This window comes from Paroedura picta, chromosome 2 (assembly GCF_049243985.1).
Source record: "Paroedura picta isolate Pp20150507F chromosome 2, Ppicta_v3.0, whole genome shotgun sequence".
Classification (NCBI taxonomy): domain Eukaryota; kingdom Metazoa; phylum Chordata; class Lepidosauria; order Squamata; family Gekkonidae; genus Paroedura; species Paroedura picta.
Genome location: NC_135370.1, coordinates 82,259,805 through 82,279,049, shown reverse-complemented (window position 1 = coordinate 82,279,049; position 19,245 = coordinate 82,259,805). Strand labels below are relative to the sequence as shown.

At 44.1% G+C, this 19,245-nt stretch overlaps 1 protein-coding gene across 3 annotated transcripts in view; it reads left to right on the top strand.

Annotated features, from left to right (window-relative positions):
• Positions 1–19,245, top strand: part of IGHMBP2 (immunoglobulin mu DNA binding protein 2) — a 92,797-nt gene that overhangs the window by 35,431 nt on the left and 38,121 nt on the right. The gene's annotated exons all lie outside the window — the stretch shown is intronic.

Sequence of the window (19,245 nt, the reverse complement as noted above, 5' to 3'; positions counted from 1 at the left end):
ATTGGCCCTGCCCCTGCAGCTCCCGCACTGTGTCCCTGGACTCTAGCCTCTTTGCTCTCAGATGCGCTTCAGTGCCTGGAGTCAGCAGCAGGTAAGGGCAGAGGGCCCTGGGCAAAGGGTAGTGGTGGAAGCCCTGCTAACGAGGGCCTCCCAGCCTGCTAAGCAGGGCCTGCTAAGGAGCTTTGTCCCGGCCTGCTAATGAGCAGGCCAGCTCCTGCCCGCCCCACTTGATCCGGCTGCAAGCTGCGGCCCAAAGCCACCTTAAGCTGGCTGGCTGGGGGCCAGGGGAGGGGACCCTTTCAAGGCCCGTTCTTAGGGACGGGCTTTGAAGCTAGTACTGCTAATAAGTAAATAGTAAAAAGCCATTGAAGTGGCAAAGTGGCCACCTAACATCTAAATGTAGACAAGGTGTGAGATGTATTGCTATGGGGAGGGAGTTTCAGAGACAAGGGACAAATACTTAAAATAAACTTTCTAGTGACCTCTAAAGACACTGTAAAGCTTCTGCAAATGGCATAAGTTGAAAGGCAGATTCTCATGGGACCAAGCAGGTCTTAAGCACCAGATCACATAGTACTTTAAATGTAATGCCTAACCGATATTATGCTTAGAAGCAAATAGGAGGCCAGCATTGTTCTTTTAAAATGATATTCCATCTCCATTATCTGTTACCTTGCAGAAGCCAAGTTAAGATCCTGCAGAGTGCTGAGCAAGGGCTGAGTGAGGCTTGGCTTGAGTAATAGTCTCCTGGCACTGGTCAGAATGTATTTGACAGAAGATGCCTAGTTCTGAGGAGGCCCTGGCAGAGAACCGTTGGGTGTTGCAAGACCCGGGAGAGCTCCCTGGCAAGACAAGCATTGAGCTAGGCACCCAGGAGTTATCATACTGCTGGCAGCCCAAGCCCCAGTCCCTAAGGTTAAACTACACAGTTGAAACATGTAAGTTTTTCCTGTCAGGGTTACAAGTATTTCAGGAGTGACTTTTTTCCAGCAGCAAAACAGCAGGAAAGGAAAGGTTAAATTCCTCACACTGTTCTCCTTTTTGAAGAAGCAGTTCTTGCAGCTGCATTTGCAAATGCAAAAAGGGTTGTTTAAAATTACTACAGAAAAAATCTAATGTTTCTTGACCCTTGGATAAAAGTTAGTGGGAGTTCTCAAAGAGGCAGAAGCCCTTCACTCTGATTTCACTGGTGGCCTCCTGGTATACCCTCTACCATTTCCCCCCTGAATGGAGACCCAACGCAGCTTAGAACATTGTTCTCCCCTCCTTCATTCTTCCATACCAACAGCCCTGTGAGGTAGGCTAAGCTGAGAGCATGTGACTGGCTGAAGGTCACCCAGTGATTTGTTTTGTGGTAGAATGTGGATTTAAGCCAAGAAGCTAGTCTGACACTATCCACCATGTCATGCTGACTACTAATGAGTGAGGGAGTAAAATGATGTGGGGTTGGCATGCCAGATTCCAATTCTCTGCTTGAGGAAGTCACATCCTTAGCCTCAGAGTCAGACATATCTTCTGGCTGACTTGCTCAACGCTTTGTCTTGGAGTGGACTTGCTTGGGGCTCTGTGAAGTTCCTGAGGGAGACTTTTACAGGGCTGTATCTAGAGACAAGCCTTATGCACAGAGTCACTGCCTGAGGCAGCCAGAAACTAGGAAATGGCAGATACATATGTACCATGTGCAGACTGTTGTGTGTGTCATGGCTGCAGCCCTCAGAATAGCCTTCTTCCATTCTTGAGATAACTGCTGATTAGAATTGTTGGGGTTCTGCACTACGGAGCTACGGTTCTAGAAATTATTTATTTGAAATGTTAAGGCAGAAATTAAATGACCAGAAGTCCCTGTGGTAGCAATTATGAAATTACAGTACATGTCATTTATGCATTACATCCAATTATTGTACATTTCAAAATTGTATTATGAACTTTTGTATAAATATGACACTAATTCCAGAGTCTTATGATGCAGCAACCAAAATTCCTTTTGAGAAATCTTTTGCTCTGAAGGCTTGCATTGGGGTTATTGTTCTTTCAGCATTCCCACTGAGTTTGCTCAAAATTATTATCCCTTCTATGCTTATAAGTCTGTAATAAATTTTAAAAACCTATGTTGAGAAAGGGGAAACTACTTAAATAAAGGCATCCATTGATACATGGAATTCCTGTCTGTGAAACTGAAATAGTTATGATTCCCCCCCCCCCCAAACAAATGATGAGCTGTCCACTGAAGTCTCCAATGTGTTGTTTCTGGAGCAACAGCCTCTTGCTTTCAAGGTGGAAAGTTTGCAAATTTGATTATATTGCTCCCCCAAAGACTTCTTCGTGCCCCACGGTGGTGGTTGTCAGATTACTGAACTCCAGCAAATTCAAGCATAGCAGGCTGGGCTTAATGGTCCTTGCAAAGGCCCATCCAAGAAAGAGTATATAAATTGGTTTTTGTGAACCAAGCGGATAACACCATGCTGCAAGAGAAATACTGGCTATGTGAAAGTCTCTGGGAAGGAAATTCACAAATCCTCTTGGCACAAAGCATTTACAAGAACATGCCAATTAATATCTCCCCCTCTTTAGCTATAGCTATATGTCTTAGAACAGGGGTAGTCCAATTGCGGCCCTCCAGATGTCCATGAACTACTATTCCCATGAGCCTTTGCCAGCATTTGCTGGCAGGGTCTCATGGGAATGGTAGTCCATGGACATCTGGAGGGTCGCAGTTTGACTACCCCTGTCTTAGAATATGCATTTATTTTAAAACAATGCTACCCCGAGTGGCACCCAGGGGCACCATGGGGTCCACTGAAGTGCTTTCTGGAGCCCATTTACTTCTACAGTGTTCTTGCCCAAAGCAAAGATCCGGTCTTGGCTTTTCTACAACTCACTTGGAATAGCATAATCCAGGAGATACAGAAGAAGAAGAGTTGGTTCTTATATGCTGTTTTTCTCTACCCGAAGGAGTCTCAGAGCGGCTTACAGTCGCCTTCCCTTTCCTCTTCTCACAACAGACACCCTGTGAGGCGGGTGAGGCTGAGAGAGCCCTGATATCACTGCTCAATCAGAACAGCTTTATCAGCACCATGGCGAGGCCAAGGTCACCCAGCTGGCTGCATGTGGGGGAGCGCAGAATCGAACCCGGCATGCCAGATTAGAAGTCTGCATTCCTAACCGCTACACCAAACTGGCTCTCAGAAGGACTTAGAGAAGATAGGAGCGGCTGTTGCAAAATAGCAGCCCATGTTATATGGCTTGAAGCCTACCAACATTTTGTGTTTGGCCTATCTTCCTATGGAGCCATTTTGGGGTAGGACCCACTTTTTTTCTTTTTTTTTTTTTTTTTAGGAAGGGGGATAGGAAGGGGATTTTATTATTATGCCACCATGCTGTGATATATTTTTAAGTCTTTTAATGGGAGTTTTAATGGGGTTTTAAGACACTGTAACCTGCCACAAGCCATTTGGGAGTGGCAGGAAATAAATCAAAATAATAATAATCATAATAATATACTCTTTCAGATTCCAAAAGTGTTTCAAGGCTCCACAATGTTGGGTTTCCTTAATCGTGCCCCATTTCTAAGTCTTATTAATAGGTGGCAGCAAAGCAAATTTCTAGACCTCATGTTTTGGTCAAAAGATTTTGAAAAATGTGGTCAGGAGAAATTAAAGGGAGTGTAGCCAAGTTTTTCATGGTTGGAGTGGGTCCCCTATGGCTTCGAGAAAGCATTTCTTTTCCTTCCAATGGGCTGACATTTTACTTTCTGGATGCCATATTTTGTTTTCCCTCCATATTGCAATCACATGCCTCCCTTCCATTTTCTAACCAAGGCTTAATAAATTGACTGCAATAAAGTGGATAAATCACTCAGTTTTATGTGAGGACTTGTATAACTTAATATGAATACAAAATATGATTTCTCCCCGCTGTGTGCTACATATTTAAAGGTAAATCATCTTAGAAAATTTCAGTTTGCTAATCATTCCCTCAGTATTAACTAGCTGTTTTCAAATGTGTCAGGTGGCTTTCTTGCACCCCATTAAATGGATTTATTTCCTTCTGAGGGTTTTTGAGGTCCATGCTACAAAATAACAATGACTTTTGAAGAAGAAGAGTTGGTTCTTATATGCCGCTTTTCTCTCAGAGTAGTCTGAAAGCAGCTTACAATCTCCCTCCCTTTCCTCTTCCCGTGACAGACACCCTGTGGGGTGGGTGAGGCTGAGAGAGCCCTGATATTACTGCTTGGTCAGAACAGCTTTATCAGGGCTGTGGCGAGCCCAAGATCACCCAGTTGGCTGCCTGTGGGGGAGTGCAGAATTGAACCCGGGTTGCCAGATTAAAAGTCCATGCTCCTAACCACTCCACCAAGCTGGCTCTCTTTAAAAAAGTCTGCTTGACATTTGTACTTACCAACGTTTAAAAACTGGTATTAGTCTGAATGCTGTAATGTGGGTTAGTGTGAAAGCAGGCATCTTCATTCTTATCAGAGTTCATTGTATACAATGTTCCAGTGAAACCATTTGTCTCCCAAAGATTCTGTTTTTTTCATGGATTAAAATTTGCATTTTAAATCAAACATTCTAAACTTAATAGAAGCAGTAGCAACTTTTGTGCCTCCTTTTGGCTTTATAGATTTAAAACAAAGTAAAGCTTTAGAGAACATGGCTGCAATCAATAGTGTTTTAGAGATTTACATCTCTTGCACTGAGTTACCAATAAGATATGCCCTAAGGAACTCATTGCATTAAATACAATTATTGTGAAAGGCATAAGTAGTACTCTGGACCTTTAACCCAATTGCTGTTCAGACAGGATGCCTGGCAAATGGTTGCTCCTAGAACGGCACTCACCTTGGTCTCAAATGTCTGCAATGAACTTCCTATCCCTTGCATGTGAGATGAAAGAACTGGTATTTTTAAGTGGAGGGGAAATAGCTCTGCTTGATTTGATCTGGAGTTCTGTGATATGCTATGTGATGCCGCAGAATGGTATTCTAGCCAGTGTGGTCCAGTGGTTAAGAGTGTTGAACTCAGATTTGAAACATCACTCAGTGATGGACTCAGTGGAGGTTGGTTAAGAGTGTTGGACTCCATGATGGAATCAATGGAGGACTCAGGTTGAAAATGTCACTCATTTGTTTGCTCGGTGACCTTGGGCCAGTCACTTTATCTCTGACCGAACTCACAGGGTTGTTGGAAGGATAAAATGGAGGAAAGGAAAATAGTGTTAGATTTTTTGGGTCCCTGTTAGAGAGAAAGGTGGGATATAAATGGTTTAAATAATTAAACAGATATCTTTATCTTTCACATACTGAAATTTTGCATTTGTCACAGATTAGAATCCCCACATCACACACATCATATGGAAGGAGTAGAAACCACCTGACATCCCCTGGCTCGTAAAATGTAACTTGAGCTAACTAAGATCTTCACACAATATTAGGTTTCAGAGATGAAAGGTGGGAAAAGGCTAGACAGGTATCCTGATCCTCTCACTGGACAACCCTGTGGAAAGATCAGGTAATGGTGGCAGATACCCAGAGAGGGGGGGGGGACCTCTAGCAGTTGGCAGAATTGGGTCAAGGCAGAATTGGGTCTGTAGCCTGAGCCAGGCCTGTTCTGTCACAATGACAATGTGTAGTGAAGGATGAAGAAAGAAAAGGATTTGGGGAGCCAGTATTTGATAAACATTTTAACAATGTGATAGAAAGGGTAGTTGAAAACAAAATTAGTGGAAGTGATTTTCATTGCCAATCCTGTTGGGAGAGTGTTTTGATAATGCTGGAGCTGGAATCTGCTGCTAAGCAGATACCAAACCGTGCTCCTTAGGAAACCCCTGTTAGTAGAATAGTTGTTCTTAAGGGAGGGGAGCAATAAAAAACAGCTTGCCTTGTTATTTGAAGCTTAAAGGCTGGTTATATTCAAGTGTGCTGTTTTGAACAAAGATTTGGAAAGGGAAACCGATGAGTCCCTGAGGCTGTAATGTTGCTGTTTCACTTTGTTGAAAGAATGAATTATATGATGATTGGGAAGACTGCTTTAAAGCAAAATAGTGGACCTATTTCAGCTTTGTTTCTGGAGAAACACTTGTTGTAGAGGTTCTCAGTTTTGGGAGGTTGCCAGCACCTCTGAATTCTGGCACAGAATGGTAGACGTTAACTACAAAATGGTGACTACAAGTGGAAGAAACCACAAAATCTCAGGGACTGAGGTTGTGCACCACTATAATAAAATCAGAGTCCAGTCGCACCTTTAAGACCAGCAAAGATTTATTCAAGGCGTGAGCTTTCAAGTGCAAACACTTTTCCTCATAAAGCTCACACCTTGAATAAATCTTTGTTGGTCTTAAAGGTGCGACTGGACTCTGATTTTATTGTGCTACTTCAGACCAACACGGCTACTCATTTGAATCTACCACTATAATAGTAACTCTTCAATGTATCAGTCAGAAGATCTATTTAACAAGATGAAAAAGAAGAGTTGTTTTAATACCCTGCTTTTCACTACACAAAGGAGTTTCAAAGGGGTTTATAATTGCCTACCCTTCATCTCCCCACAACAGATAGCCTATGAGGTAGGTGGGACTAAGAGTGCTCTGAGAAAACTGTGACTGGCCCAAAATCACCCAGCTAGCTGTATGTGGGGAATCAAATCCAGTTCTTCTGATAAGAGGCCACTGCTCTTAACCACTACACCACACTGGCAATTACGTTAAATTGTTCATTTTAAAGGAACATATTAAAATATTTTCTGTATATTACTAACATTATTTTTGCACGCATCTTTAGTTGTGCAGGGAAGAACTTTATGCTGTGGTGGCAGCAGCTTCCCAAACAGCTTTTTAAAAATCTGTCCAGCTCATCAGTTGTCCCATCAGAAAACCTCTACCTTGCCTCACTCGCTTTCTAAAAATATTTGATGAGAGCCAGGAAAGATGTTGTCAGGTGCCGTGTTGCCCAAAAGTTCCACATTGGGGACCCCTGCAATGCTTTGTACTACCGAACCATTATTGTATTTTTAGAAAAACGTTGGCATTATATATTCTCCCTTCTGTTAGCAGAAGAATACTCTTATAGCTGCCCTACTCAGTTTATCTTTGTGAGGGACAATGGCATCTGGTGTCCAATGTTAGTCCAATGTTAGTTGGCACAGAATTAGACCCATGATACTGGTGTGGGGATCCCTTCTCCCTAAGTGTGAAATCCAAGAAGTTTATTGCTTTGTTCTTTGGAAATTGAGTGCCCTCATAGGCCAGTGTCTCTAGTTTCCTGAATTTCTTTATCACAGGAATGCAAAAAAAAAAAAATTAAATAAACTAGTAAACAGAGCTAAGTCTAAAGACTTGCAGCCAAAAAACAGCTAGAATGGGCTCCAAAGGACACTTGTCAAGTTTCTTCAGTTACTCAGAAAAGAAGAAGAGTTGGTTCTTATATGCCACTTTTCTCTGCCCGAAGGCGTCTTAGAGTGGCTTACAATAACCTTCACCTTCTTCTCCCCACAACATATACCCTTGTGGGGTAGGTGAGGCTGAGAGAGCCCTGATAGTACTGCCTGGTCAGAACAGCTTTACCAGTGCTGCGGCGAGCCCGAGGTCACCCAGCTGGCTGCATGTGGGGGAGCAGGGAATCAAACACAGCTTGCCAGGTTAGAAATGTTCACTCCTAACCGCTACACCAAGCTGGCTCTTTGACACAGTCTTTGACTTGGTGCAAAAGATGCATTTATTCTAAAGCAAGAACATTAAACCTGAGAAGTACCTTGTCGGAACTGGGGTACACTAGAACAGGCACAGCATATAACCACTTCACCCACACCCCCTCCAGTGAGAACCTGAGAAACATGGGGGATCTTCAAAGGGAACAGACCAGGCAGATAGCAAGGTGCTCAAGGCTGCTTGAGCTGCATTCTGGAGACAGGGAAGATAGATTGGGAGGGGGGGAGGTATGAAAGGGAGAAGGAAAGGAAGGAAACTGGGTGCAATAAACACTCTGGATCTACACATCAAACGAGATCTACACGTCAAACAGAATCAAAACAAATGGCAGAAGCACAGCACTCTGACAACACCAAAGGCTGCCCAAGCAACTGCTAGTAACATTAGACTTCTGATACAGTTGGAATCTCTAGTTCTGATTGGTTGATCACCTGTGTTTTCATGTGGCATGGTGATTTCTTATAATCGTGTGTCATTTGTTTATGTCCTCTGATGTTGTAAACAGACTTTTGGCATCTTTTGCCTGTGGTAGCTTAATGCTGTCTTGAGATCTCAGTTTTTTAAGGATGCCGTCAGTGAACAAGCTGTGTGAGGATGAAGTTCCTCCTATCTGATAGTGTTTTGGGGAAATTTGAATTTCACCTTATCACTTCAGACAGGTTCAACGGTCTCAGTTATATTTATGAAAACAGGCAAAAAGCACATTTGTGCTTGGGTATATACTAGACTGGTTTTACCCATCCCAATATAGATACCATGCCTAGTTTGTAACATCATCCTAGGTGTATGAATAGAACATAGGAAACATCCCTCATTTAAAGTTTTTTAAAAAATTCCACTCATTTGGCAAACATCATTTCAAGTAAATGAATTATTTGGCTCCTTAGCTGCAGGCCCGTGGAAGCAAATGAGTAGCCTTTGGATAAAAACATTAATCTTGTTATGCCTAGCTGCAGTGGTAGAACCATCTCAAAGGGATGTGCATGTGAGGACAATTAAAAGGGGGATAGCCTAGGGATAGTCAAACTGCGGCCCTCCTGATGTCCGTGGACTACAATACCCATGAGCCCCTGCCAGCAAATTGTAGTCCATGGACATCTGGAGGGCCACAGTTTGACTACCCCCTGGCCTAGGTGCTAGACTTTTTTTTAATAGAGGACCAATCTTTGGCTTATGTCTCAGGTGCGTCTTTTTATCAAGAAGTGATATAGCCCAGTCTACACTTTTAATCTGCTTGTTTTCATTCTGGTGTTTTTTCCTTCCTGATTTACTGACCCAGATCATCCTCATTAATTCGTCACTATCGTTATTTGTTCAGCATTTCAAATTCTGCTGATGGTATTCATATGCCTTCTTCAAAGAATTATTGCCCTATGTCTCATTTTAGCGTTATTAATTTATTTTCCTTTTCAAGCAGAGTCTGTAACTTCTTTTTTACCCTCAGCTCAACAGCAAATGCAAGCTGTTTGAAATTATGGCAGCAGTTGAAGCTTACGAATGTTTCCTGTGTAGCTGTGTTCAGCAAATTATTTCCCCCCCTAAAAAGGCTGTACCTTGCACAATGCACTGGAATACTGAACCGTTCCTCACTTCGAGAAATCTCCTGGGCACCTTCTAGAATTCTCTATGGTAACCTTTTAGACCCAGTATAATCTCCTGTGGGATGATTTGAGGACATCGGTTTACAGTTTGACATTTGGATTTCAGATCCATTCAAAGGTCACCTCCAGGCTTGACTACTGAAACTCGCTCTATGTGGGCCTTCCCTCATCCCTGATAAGGAAATTGCATCTGGTCCAGAATGCAGCTGTCTGAGTTCTCACACAAACTCCCTGGAGAGCCTACAGAAGGCCAGTCCTCCAGTAACCGCACTGGCTTCCAGATGAATTCCAGATCAGATTCCAGTAAGACCTTTGATAAGATTCCACATGATATTCTTATTGACAAGTTGGTAAAATGAGGTATGGGTCCTGTTACTGTTAGGTGGATCTATAACTGGTTGACAGATTGCACCCAAAGGGTGCTTGTTAATGGTTTGTCATCTTCCTGGAGAAGAGTGACAATGGGGTGCCTCAGGGATCTGTCCTGGACCCTCTGCTGTTCAACATATTTATAAATTATTTGGATGAAAGAATAGAGAGGGTGCTTATTAAATTTGCAGATGATACTAAACTGGAAGGTGTTGCAAACACAGCAGAATATAGAATCATGATACAGGATGATCTTGTAAGGCTGGAAAACTGGGCTAAAATGAATTTCAGTAGTGATAACTGTAAAGTTCTGCACTGAGGTAAGAAAAATCAAATGCATCATTATAGTTTGGAGGAGACTTGTCTTGGCAGTAGTATGTGTGAAAAGGAACTAGGGGTCTTAGTAGATCAAATACTGAATGTGGGTCAGCATTGTGTCTCAGTGGCTAAAAAGGCAAATGGGAGTTTGGGCTGTATCAAAAGAAGTATAGTGTCCAGATTCCTTGAGGTGATGGTTCTGCTTTACTCTGCTTTAGTTAGCCCTCACTTGGAGTACTGTAACAAAACAAAATCAGAGTCCAGCAGCTTTAAAACCAACAAAGATTTATTCAAGGCGTGAGCTTTCGAGTGCAAGCACTCTTCCTCAGACTAAGAACTACCATCATGACAGTGGAAATATAAAGTTAATTCTGTTAAATTAGTAAACTCTTTCACAACATCCAAATACAACCATATGATAATTCTTTGCTAAAACAGCCAATCAGTCCCCTGGAATTGCATTTGTAGTTCACAAAAACATAGAAGAAATAATAAAATCAGAGTCCAGTAGCACCTTTAAGACCAACAAATATTTATTCAAGGTGTGAGCTTTCGAGTGCAAGCACCCTTCGTCAGACTATGATCTTCTTACATGACATGGAATATAGGGATTTTTGCTATATATTGTTATTGATGCCAGGTGGACTTCTTTGGGGTCAGGGATCACCAGTCTGTTAGAGTGGATGGAGCATGTTGCTCTTTAGGGGATATGGACAAGCAGAGATACGCAGGACCTGGACTGCACGTGGTCTTGAGTGGTTCCTCAGTGGAACAGTTTCCTTTGGGAGGTGGTGGGTTCTTTCTTCTTGGATGTTTTTAAGCAGAGGCTAGATAGTCATCTGACAGAAATGCTGTTCCTGTGAACTTATGACACATTATGAGTGGGTGGACAGAAAGGGTTGTCAGTGCTTGACTCTGTTTTTTTCTTGCATGCCCAGGGAAATGCCAATTGCCAGTTTGGGATCGGAAGGCGAATTTCCTCCAGGTCAGACTGGCCATGGATTCTGATTCGGGGATGGGCATCTGGGCATGGAATTGAGGTCACTGTGGGTGGAGTTGTGAGTTTCCTACAGTTGTGAGTTTCCTACATTGAGTAGGGGGTTGGACTAGATGACCCCAGAAGTCCCTTCCAGCTCTATGATTCTAAGGTTTTAGAATTGACCTTCAAGACCATACATAGGCTGGGTGTATCTAAGGGGCAACCTGTCTGAGTACGCCCCCCAGAGAGTGCTGCGATCAGCCACTGCCAACCAGCTGAAAGTCCCTGGCCCCAAGGTAGTATGCATGGCCCCCACTTGATGGAATGAACACCTGGATAAGCCTCCTGGTGTAGTGGTTAAGAGTGGTGGCCTCTTATCTGGAGAACTGGCTTTGGTTCCCCACTCCTCCACATGCAGACAACTGAGTAGACTTGGGCCAGTCACGGTTCTCTCTGGGCGCTCTCAGCCTCACCTACCTCACAGGATGTTTATTTTGGGGACAGGAAGGGAAGGTGATTGTAAGCCACTTTGAGACTCCTATGGGTAGTAAAAATCAGGGTACAAAAACCCGGCTCTTCTTGACACTTCAGCCTAATATTTATTTATTTATTTATTTAATGACCCGCCACTCTCAGCATGCTGTCACATGGTGGGTTACAGGTAAAACACTAGTAAAAACCCCAATAAAACATATGATCAGTACTCCACTCAAACTACTGTTAACCCCCTAAAATGACATTAATCCAGTCTTATAATCTGTAATCTGTGGTCAAGGGGATCCCCAAGTGCTGACTCAGTACACACAGCAATGGTCTGCTGGTGGATACTCTACTGGTCTCTAGATCTCCAGTTTCTTTATTCTTCACACTACCCAGAGTGGCTGTCAGGTCTTCTGAATTTGGCCTCAAGCTCCGTCTTGCAGGCCCTACGGAACACCCAAAGCTCCAACAGGGTCTTCAGCTCTTTGGGAGCTCATTCTACTACGTGGGGGCCAGAACCAAATGGATGTCATAGTAGGACCAGGAGAGCCCTATTCAAATAGCACCTCAGCTATAATTAGATGACCTTGGATCAGTCACTTGTTCTCAGCCATTCCTGTTTCAAAGGACTGTGAGGGTAGAATAGAGGAGAAACTACGAGCTTCTTGAAGAATGGTTGGATAAAATGTGACAGGTACATGGGATCATCTTCATCATATGGTGTCATGTAACTTTCTCACTTCCTGATTTTAATATTCATATTTTTTGTGTTATTCATTACATGTAAGATCAATTGTTTCTCCCCATTCAGTAAAAATAAATATCATACTGGAATTAAGTAACAATAAAAGTTACTTGATATTCTTATGTTCCCTTAAAAAGTGCTGCTTTTTCCACTTACCCTGCACAGATGAATTTTCTCTTTTTGCAGTTGTGTTTATTTTAGAGTTTCAACACAAAATGTATAAGGAAGTGCCATCCAGGAACCCAGTCTGGCTCCATAAACTTATTACCAACAAAGGAATAGTTGCTAAGAATAATAACTCTTTAAAAGCCCTTCAATGGTAGTTCAATGATATATTTCTGTGGTGACGCCAGATTGTATTTATGGGTCCCTAGTAAGCAAATACAAACTTTTGAATATGACCAGTTGTCCAAAACAGGGATATAGTTGGAGTCTGTACAGTACGAAACTAGAAGCATTAGAACAATCCTTAACACTATTTCACTCCCTTATATATTTGAGAAACAGCCTCCTGGGAGGTGACTGTCCGGGGCCCTGTCCAATGCCTGGTAGAAGGCCTCCGTTTTACAGGCCCTGCAGAACTGTGAAAGCCCCAGCAGGGCCTTTAGCTCTTCCCAGAGCTCATTCCACCAGGTTGGGGCCAGGATCAAAAAAGCCCTGACCCTGGTCAAGGCTAGACATATTTCTTGTGTTGCTTTTATCACTTCCCCATAACCAGTTGTGACATCCCTTCTCTACTAAGTCTCAACCCCTCACTCTCTCCCAGGTTCAGGATTATCATTAGATCAGAATGTCACAAGCTACCCCACTTATCTCTTTTAAAACAGACATACAGTCACGCCCATTTCATGCCTCAGGTCCTCTCACTCTACAATATCCGCAGACAGGGCAGCCCAGCCCCCTTAATAAGCCTTTAATTACACAGAGCTATTGGGATTGGGGCTCAGATGGTGTTCTGATTACTCGCTGCCATCATTCATTAATATCCTATAATTAGGCATGGGCACGAACCAGGAGAACACAATTTGATTCATAGCTGAACCGCAAACCAAACTGGCAGACTCATTCTTGGCCCTCAAAACTCAGATTTGCAGAAAGCCTGAAAGAGCAAGTTGCTGTCTTCTGAAGACCGCAAAAGACAGCCTGAAACAGCTGAATGGCCAGGAGTGCTTCCCTACCACTCAGTTGTTTTGGCAGCTTTTGCAGGGAACAGAAAGCAAGGCTCTGAATCTCTTTAAACCCCAGCTTTCTGCTCCATTCATGAGCCACGACAACCACCCTAAAAGTTCATGGAAGTGCATGATAGTGAACACATCATGAACTTCAGGATGTGAATCACAAACCAAGCAAAATTCATCACAAATTTTGCCTTGGGATTCGGTTTGTGCCCATCCTTACATATTTGAGAGAGATACCAATTTGTGATACCAACCACGTTAACCAAAACAAGAACATTTTTATTTACAATATATAAACTAAGGGACTTAAGGCATAAGTAACATTTAACTTCCATTGAACTTTTGAACTGGAGCCTTATTCCTACAACTAAGATCTTTTAGTTACAAATTTACTATATTCAACCTGTTCTAAGCAGCTCTTCTGCACAGTCCCACTCAGTCAGAACTCCCTTTCCCCCCACCTAAGACGCCAGCTTCTCTGCTGCTAACTCCTGTCATTTTTCAGTGGCTGTTTCCCAAGTCCCCCTCATGTTTTTTTTAAAACTCCTATGTTGTCATTTTATGCCCTGCTTTTAATTTTAATGAGGTTTTTAATTAATGAACCATTGTAACTTGCCACGAGCCGGTTCCAGGAGTGGCAGGGAATAAAAATAATACTTTCAACATCCCATAATCTCTCATTGGTTGCCTGTGCAGAGAGGTAGAGCCTAGCCCAGGGGTAGTCAAACTGCGGCCCTCCAGATGTCCATGGACCACAATTCCCAGAAGCCCCTGCCAGCAAATGCTGGCAGGGGCTTCTGGGAATTGTAGTCCATGGACATCTGGAGGGCCGCAGTTTGACTACCCCTGGCCTAGCCTGTCCATCTCAACAGTATTCCATTCCCTGGTTTAATTTTAGTTTGAAATGAAGAGACCCCAACCATCATTTGTAGCTCAGATAAACTGATGAATTAGGATATACTATGAAAGTAGAAACATTTCTTGTCAAACTGCAGACATAGATAGGAGGAAGCACGAGGGCAAGTAACTCAGTGGAGAATTGCCCCAAGCCCATTTCTGGGGATGGCCAGTATATAAATAGAATAATAAATAAAGATCCTTGTGCTTTAGTTTTTTAGTGCTTTAGTTCTGCTGCAGCAAAGTCAATCGTTGGAGAACTGAAGTTTCCAAATCCTTTGGAAGAGCCTGTTTTCAAATATTAGTGGCTTCTAATCTGGTGACCAGGTTTGATTCCCCCATTCCTCCACATGCAGCCAGCTGGGGGACCTTGGAATAGTCACAGTCCTGTTCTCACAGAGCAGTTTCTCTCAGAGCTCTCTCAGCCCCACCTTCCTCAAAAGGTGTCTGTTTGAGGAAGGGAAAGCAACTGTTGCTTTGAGACTCCTTTGGGTAGTGAAAAGCAGGATATAAAAACAACTCTTGTTCTTCTGTCTAGAGTTCTAAAGTTGGACTGAAAATTCTGTACTAGCATTGTTGGTTTAAAACATACTAGCTAGAAAGTATTGCAGTGTGTAAGTAGAGCCATCAAAATAATGCCATTTCTGGGCTTTGGTTGCTGGCTGTAATGCTACAGCAAGCCAAGAGTCACATTTGTCTCCAAAGCACTCATATATTCAGTGATGTTGAAAATTGAGAATTGATCTTCTCAATCACCGTGACTGCCTTTGGCCTGGCTGGAGTGACCTGAAATAATAACTTGAATTGAAAGACATCTGTCTTTCCAGCTACCACCATATATATATTCAGGACAGTTGGCAGTTAAATGTAGGATTTCAAGTGTCCCTATTATAGTGTGGCTTATTAGCACATATCCTCCTGCACTGCTCAGCCTTTTCTCAGCCTAAGTAGCCTTCCTGCAATAGAAGTAGCTCTTGCACTCAAGCAGTGTGGTGTAGAGCAATGGTCTTTTTACCTTTTTATCACTGGGGACTGGTCAACGCTTGACAATTTTACTGAGGCCCGGGGGGGGGGGTAGTCTTCTGCCAAGGGACGTCACCGCCGCCTGAGTCCCTGCTCCGCTTGCTTTCCCGCCAGTGTCCCTGACTTCCCGCTGCCCACTAGGGGGCGCTGCCAGCAGCAGCTGCGCAGTGCAACACCGAGGGGGAGCCCCAGCTGTGGCAGCTGGCAGAGAGCACCAAAGGTGAGCTGGCGGCAGAGTGGCAGGGCAGCCCCCAAGGCAGCCCCCGGGGAGGAGGATGAGGAGCCGTTGCCTGGTACCGACTGATCCACGGACCGGTATAGGTCCCCGAACCGGGGGGTGGGGACAGCTGTGGTAGAGTACATGCCAGTAGGACCTATCCCTTGAACCACAATCATCCTTAGCCTGCTGTTGGAGGGGAGGGGTTGGAGGAGTTGGTGCCTCACTTTGCCATAAGGGAGCCCCTCCTTCCACTATCTGGAAAGGAAAGGAGTAATTACAATTTTGATAGACGGTGTTCACCTCCAGCTGAGTGGGGAAAGCAGCTATTTTAATCTAAATGTGAGAGAAATGGCCCCATCCAAAGGAGAAAAGCAGGGAGCACTAGCTGGATTTTGCCATGTTAACGTTTAACCAGTTATTGGAACTACTGGAACCACTGTTATTACTGATAATACTGTTACCACTGTTGTTTATTCGATGTTGTTACTGTGTTATGCTGTACTTGCTCCATGTTTCTTCACATTCTATGTAAACTGCCCTGAGCCACAGGGGAGGGTGGTATATAAATTAAATAATGCACCTATTCGGAGAATCTACGGAATGCCCGCGCTAATATATTCATCCATGTATGGATGTATAGCGTACCATTGGATTTTACACTCTTGTGCAGACCCTGGGTTTTCTGAGAGATCAAAGAAGTACCCAGTGGGAACTTTTCTCTCTTTTCCCTCTCAGAACCAGCTGTTATCTTTAAACAGCCCGTGGCGCCACGGGCGCCACGGACTATATAATTCGTTAAGCCCCCTAGAGGTGGGCTTTGTCCGTGATGAGGAAGGGTCCGGGTTGGACCCTTCCTCACGACAGACAATCGGAGGGACCAATTGGCAGGCGCAAAGCGCCTGCCGATTGGTCCCTCCGATTCCCAGCCTGAGCAACTGCGAGGCGCCTCTCGCCGCGTCAGACCGCCGTCCGAGGGAACCCCCAGCAGTCGCGCGAAGGGCGGCTGCTGGGGGTTCCCTCCCTGCCGGTCTGACGCTGCGGGAGGCGCGAAGCGTCAGACCGCCACCCGAGGGAACCCCCAGCAGCCGCGCGAAGCGCGGCTGCTGGGGGTTCCCTCCCTGCCGCTCTGACGCCTTCTCCCCTTTCAAAACCCCTTTTTATAAAGGGGCTTTGAAACTAGTTTACAATAATTGGGGGTGAAATAATACCAAATCTTATTAAAAGGTGAAAGATCTCTTCATAATTAATTCACTGTATAATCTTATGGACCCCCACAGTGAGCTGCACAGTAGCCTGGAAATGGCAGCGTTGATGTATATAGAAGTTTTATTTGAGGCCCATGGTCAGCTTTATTGCCTCTCCTATGTTTTATGAGATTCCATTAAAAGGAATACTTTAGAACATTTACTGCTGAGCATTAAAACAAAAGGGTTTTAAGTCTGTGAGTGGACTATAGACTTGCTTCTTATATCATTTAATAGATTTCCAAAGAAATTAACAAATAGGTATGGCAAAAATCACACTGGCTGCAATCCAGAGGCTCCCCAATCAGAGACGCACCGGATCCAGTGGTTTTTCCCTCCTCACCTACATCATTGCCATGTCTCATGGCTTTAGGATTGAGCTAAATGTTACAGAAACAGGTTTTACACCAGGCTAGAGTGGTTTCATTCCCTGCAGGTGTCACTGTCCCATCCTGAGCTTTTGGGGTGGGCCTGGCTCCTGTGTTTCTGCCATAGTCCATGACCACAGCCCTGTGATCACTGTGCAGCGTGTTGCAGTCATCTCAGCTGGCTGCCCCTTCTTCACTATGGGCATCCTCTTCCACTAGCAGGGTGGGGGAGTGGCCAGGCTCTTCTGGATCACCAGGCAGCAATTGAGGGCTTTAAGGGAATGCTTTTCTGGGAGGATCTGGGGGGGCGTTCAGGCACAGAATAGGAGAGATTAGCCAGGGGAAACTTTTCAGAAAGGCAGCAGTTTCCCTGCCTGGTAGCCTGATAACTTGTCTCATAAAAATGGTTACTTACAACATGTTTGTTTGTTTGTTTGTTTGTTTATCATACTTATATACCGCCCTCCCCGGAGGCTCAGGGCGGTTTACATCATAACAAGGAACAATACATAAAACAGTCTATAAAAACATGTAATAATCTTATACTAATAACTAATCATTGTGACCAGATAACAGCATAATATAACAGTATAACAATATGGGAGTTCAAACAGGTCCAGGGCTTATTGATGGAATTCTGAGGGGGGCGGGGGTGGAGCAGGGGCCCTTTGGTCGCTGTTGATTACATCTGGTCTCAGCCAAATGCCTGGTGGAGGAGCTCCTTTTTGCAGGCCCTGCGGAACTGTTTAAGCTCTGTCAGGGCCCTGATCTCCTCTGGGAGCTCATTCCACCAGGTAGGGGCCAGAACAGAGAATGCTCTGGCCCTGGTCGAGACCAGGCGGAGTTCTTTAGGGCCAGGGATCCTTAGCTGGTTGGTGGCTGTAGAGCGCAGAGCTCTTTAGTGCTTGATTGTGCAAGAATTTTAAGAATAAAGAATAAGAAAACTTACACCTGGCATTTCATAACCTCACGGGGGGGGGGGCATTAACACCATCTATTCCTCTGGTTTGTGGTCCAAGCTGAAATTTCATCACCTACATGACATCGTCCTCTTTTTGTCTTGTTTCTGGTTTTTTTTTTCTTATTGCCTTTCACTATATCCTAAACTTAGTTTGCTATGGCCTTTCTGCAAAAAATTGCCACCAAAATCAATTTACGCATGTTCTGTGGGTGAGAAATTGTGGGTGAGAAATGAAGATTATGACAGTCCTGCCCATTTTAGCACCATTTTCCTAGCTGCACCCCTCAAGATTGCGATGTCTCTCATGCCATGGGTGGGCTTTTTAAAAAATCTGTGATCAACATCATGTTATGGTGCCATAGCATAAGAGTAAGCTCCTTTCACTCTGATGATATAACAGGTGCCCTGTTGAAATTATAACTCTACAATGAAAGGTGCTTGAGATCTTTAAAATGCAAGCTGGGAATTCAGAGAACACATGCTATAGCAGTAGATCTTTTATAACATTGCAGCAAAATGTCAATTTGTGTTTTACACGCTCTTCTATGGTAGGAGAGAATGGCAGTCATGGGAAGGTGAAACAAGGGAATTGTAGGGGAAACTGCTGTGTAGACCTTTCACTGTTGCTGCAAATGCTTCTCGGTTAGCTTTGGCAATGAAAGCTGCATGGAGAAAGGTTGCTGGGTGGGAGCAGCCATCGCGACGTTTAGAGGCTCCCAACCATTCAGTTTCCCTGTCCAGTAGACTGTCTGTCTTTTCCTCGCTTTGAAAGAAAGTGTCTCCCACCCCACCCTGAAGCTGTAGAAACTTTATCTATTACATGACTGTATGTGATGTTTTGGGCTGAATTAACTGAAGGCCAGAGAAATATATGCACAGTGGAATCCCACCATGAGTTTTTGAGGCAAAAATCTGCAAGCGCAAGCAGACAGTGGAGGAGCCCAGTTGTGCTCACTGACTGGTTCACAACTACTGTTTTATAATAGGTAAAAGTAAAGGTATCCCCTGTGCAAGCACTGGGTCATGTCTGACCCTTGGGGTGATGCCCTCCAGCGTTTTCATGGCAGACTCAATACAGGGTGGTTTGCCAGTGCCTTCCCCAGTCATTACCGTTTTATAACAGAAGTCCTCTAAATCGGACAGCCATACATGGGGGTGAAA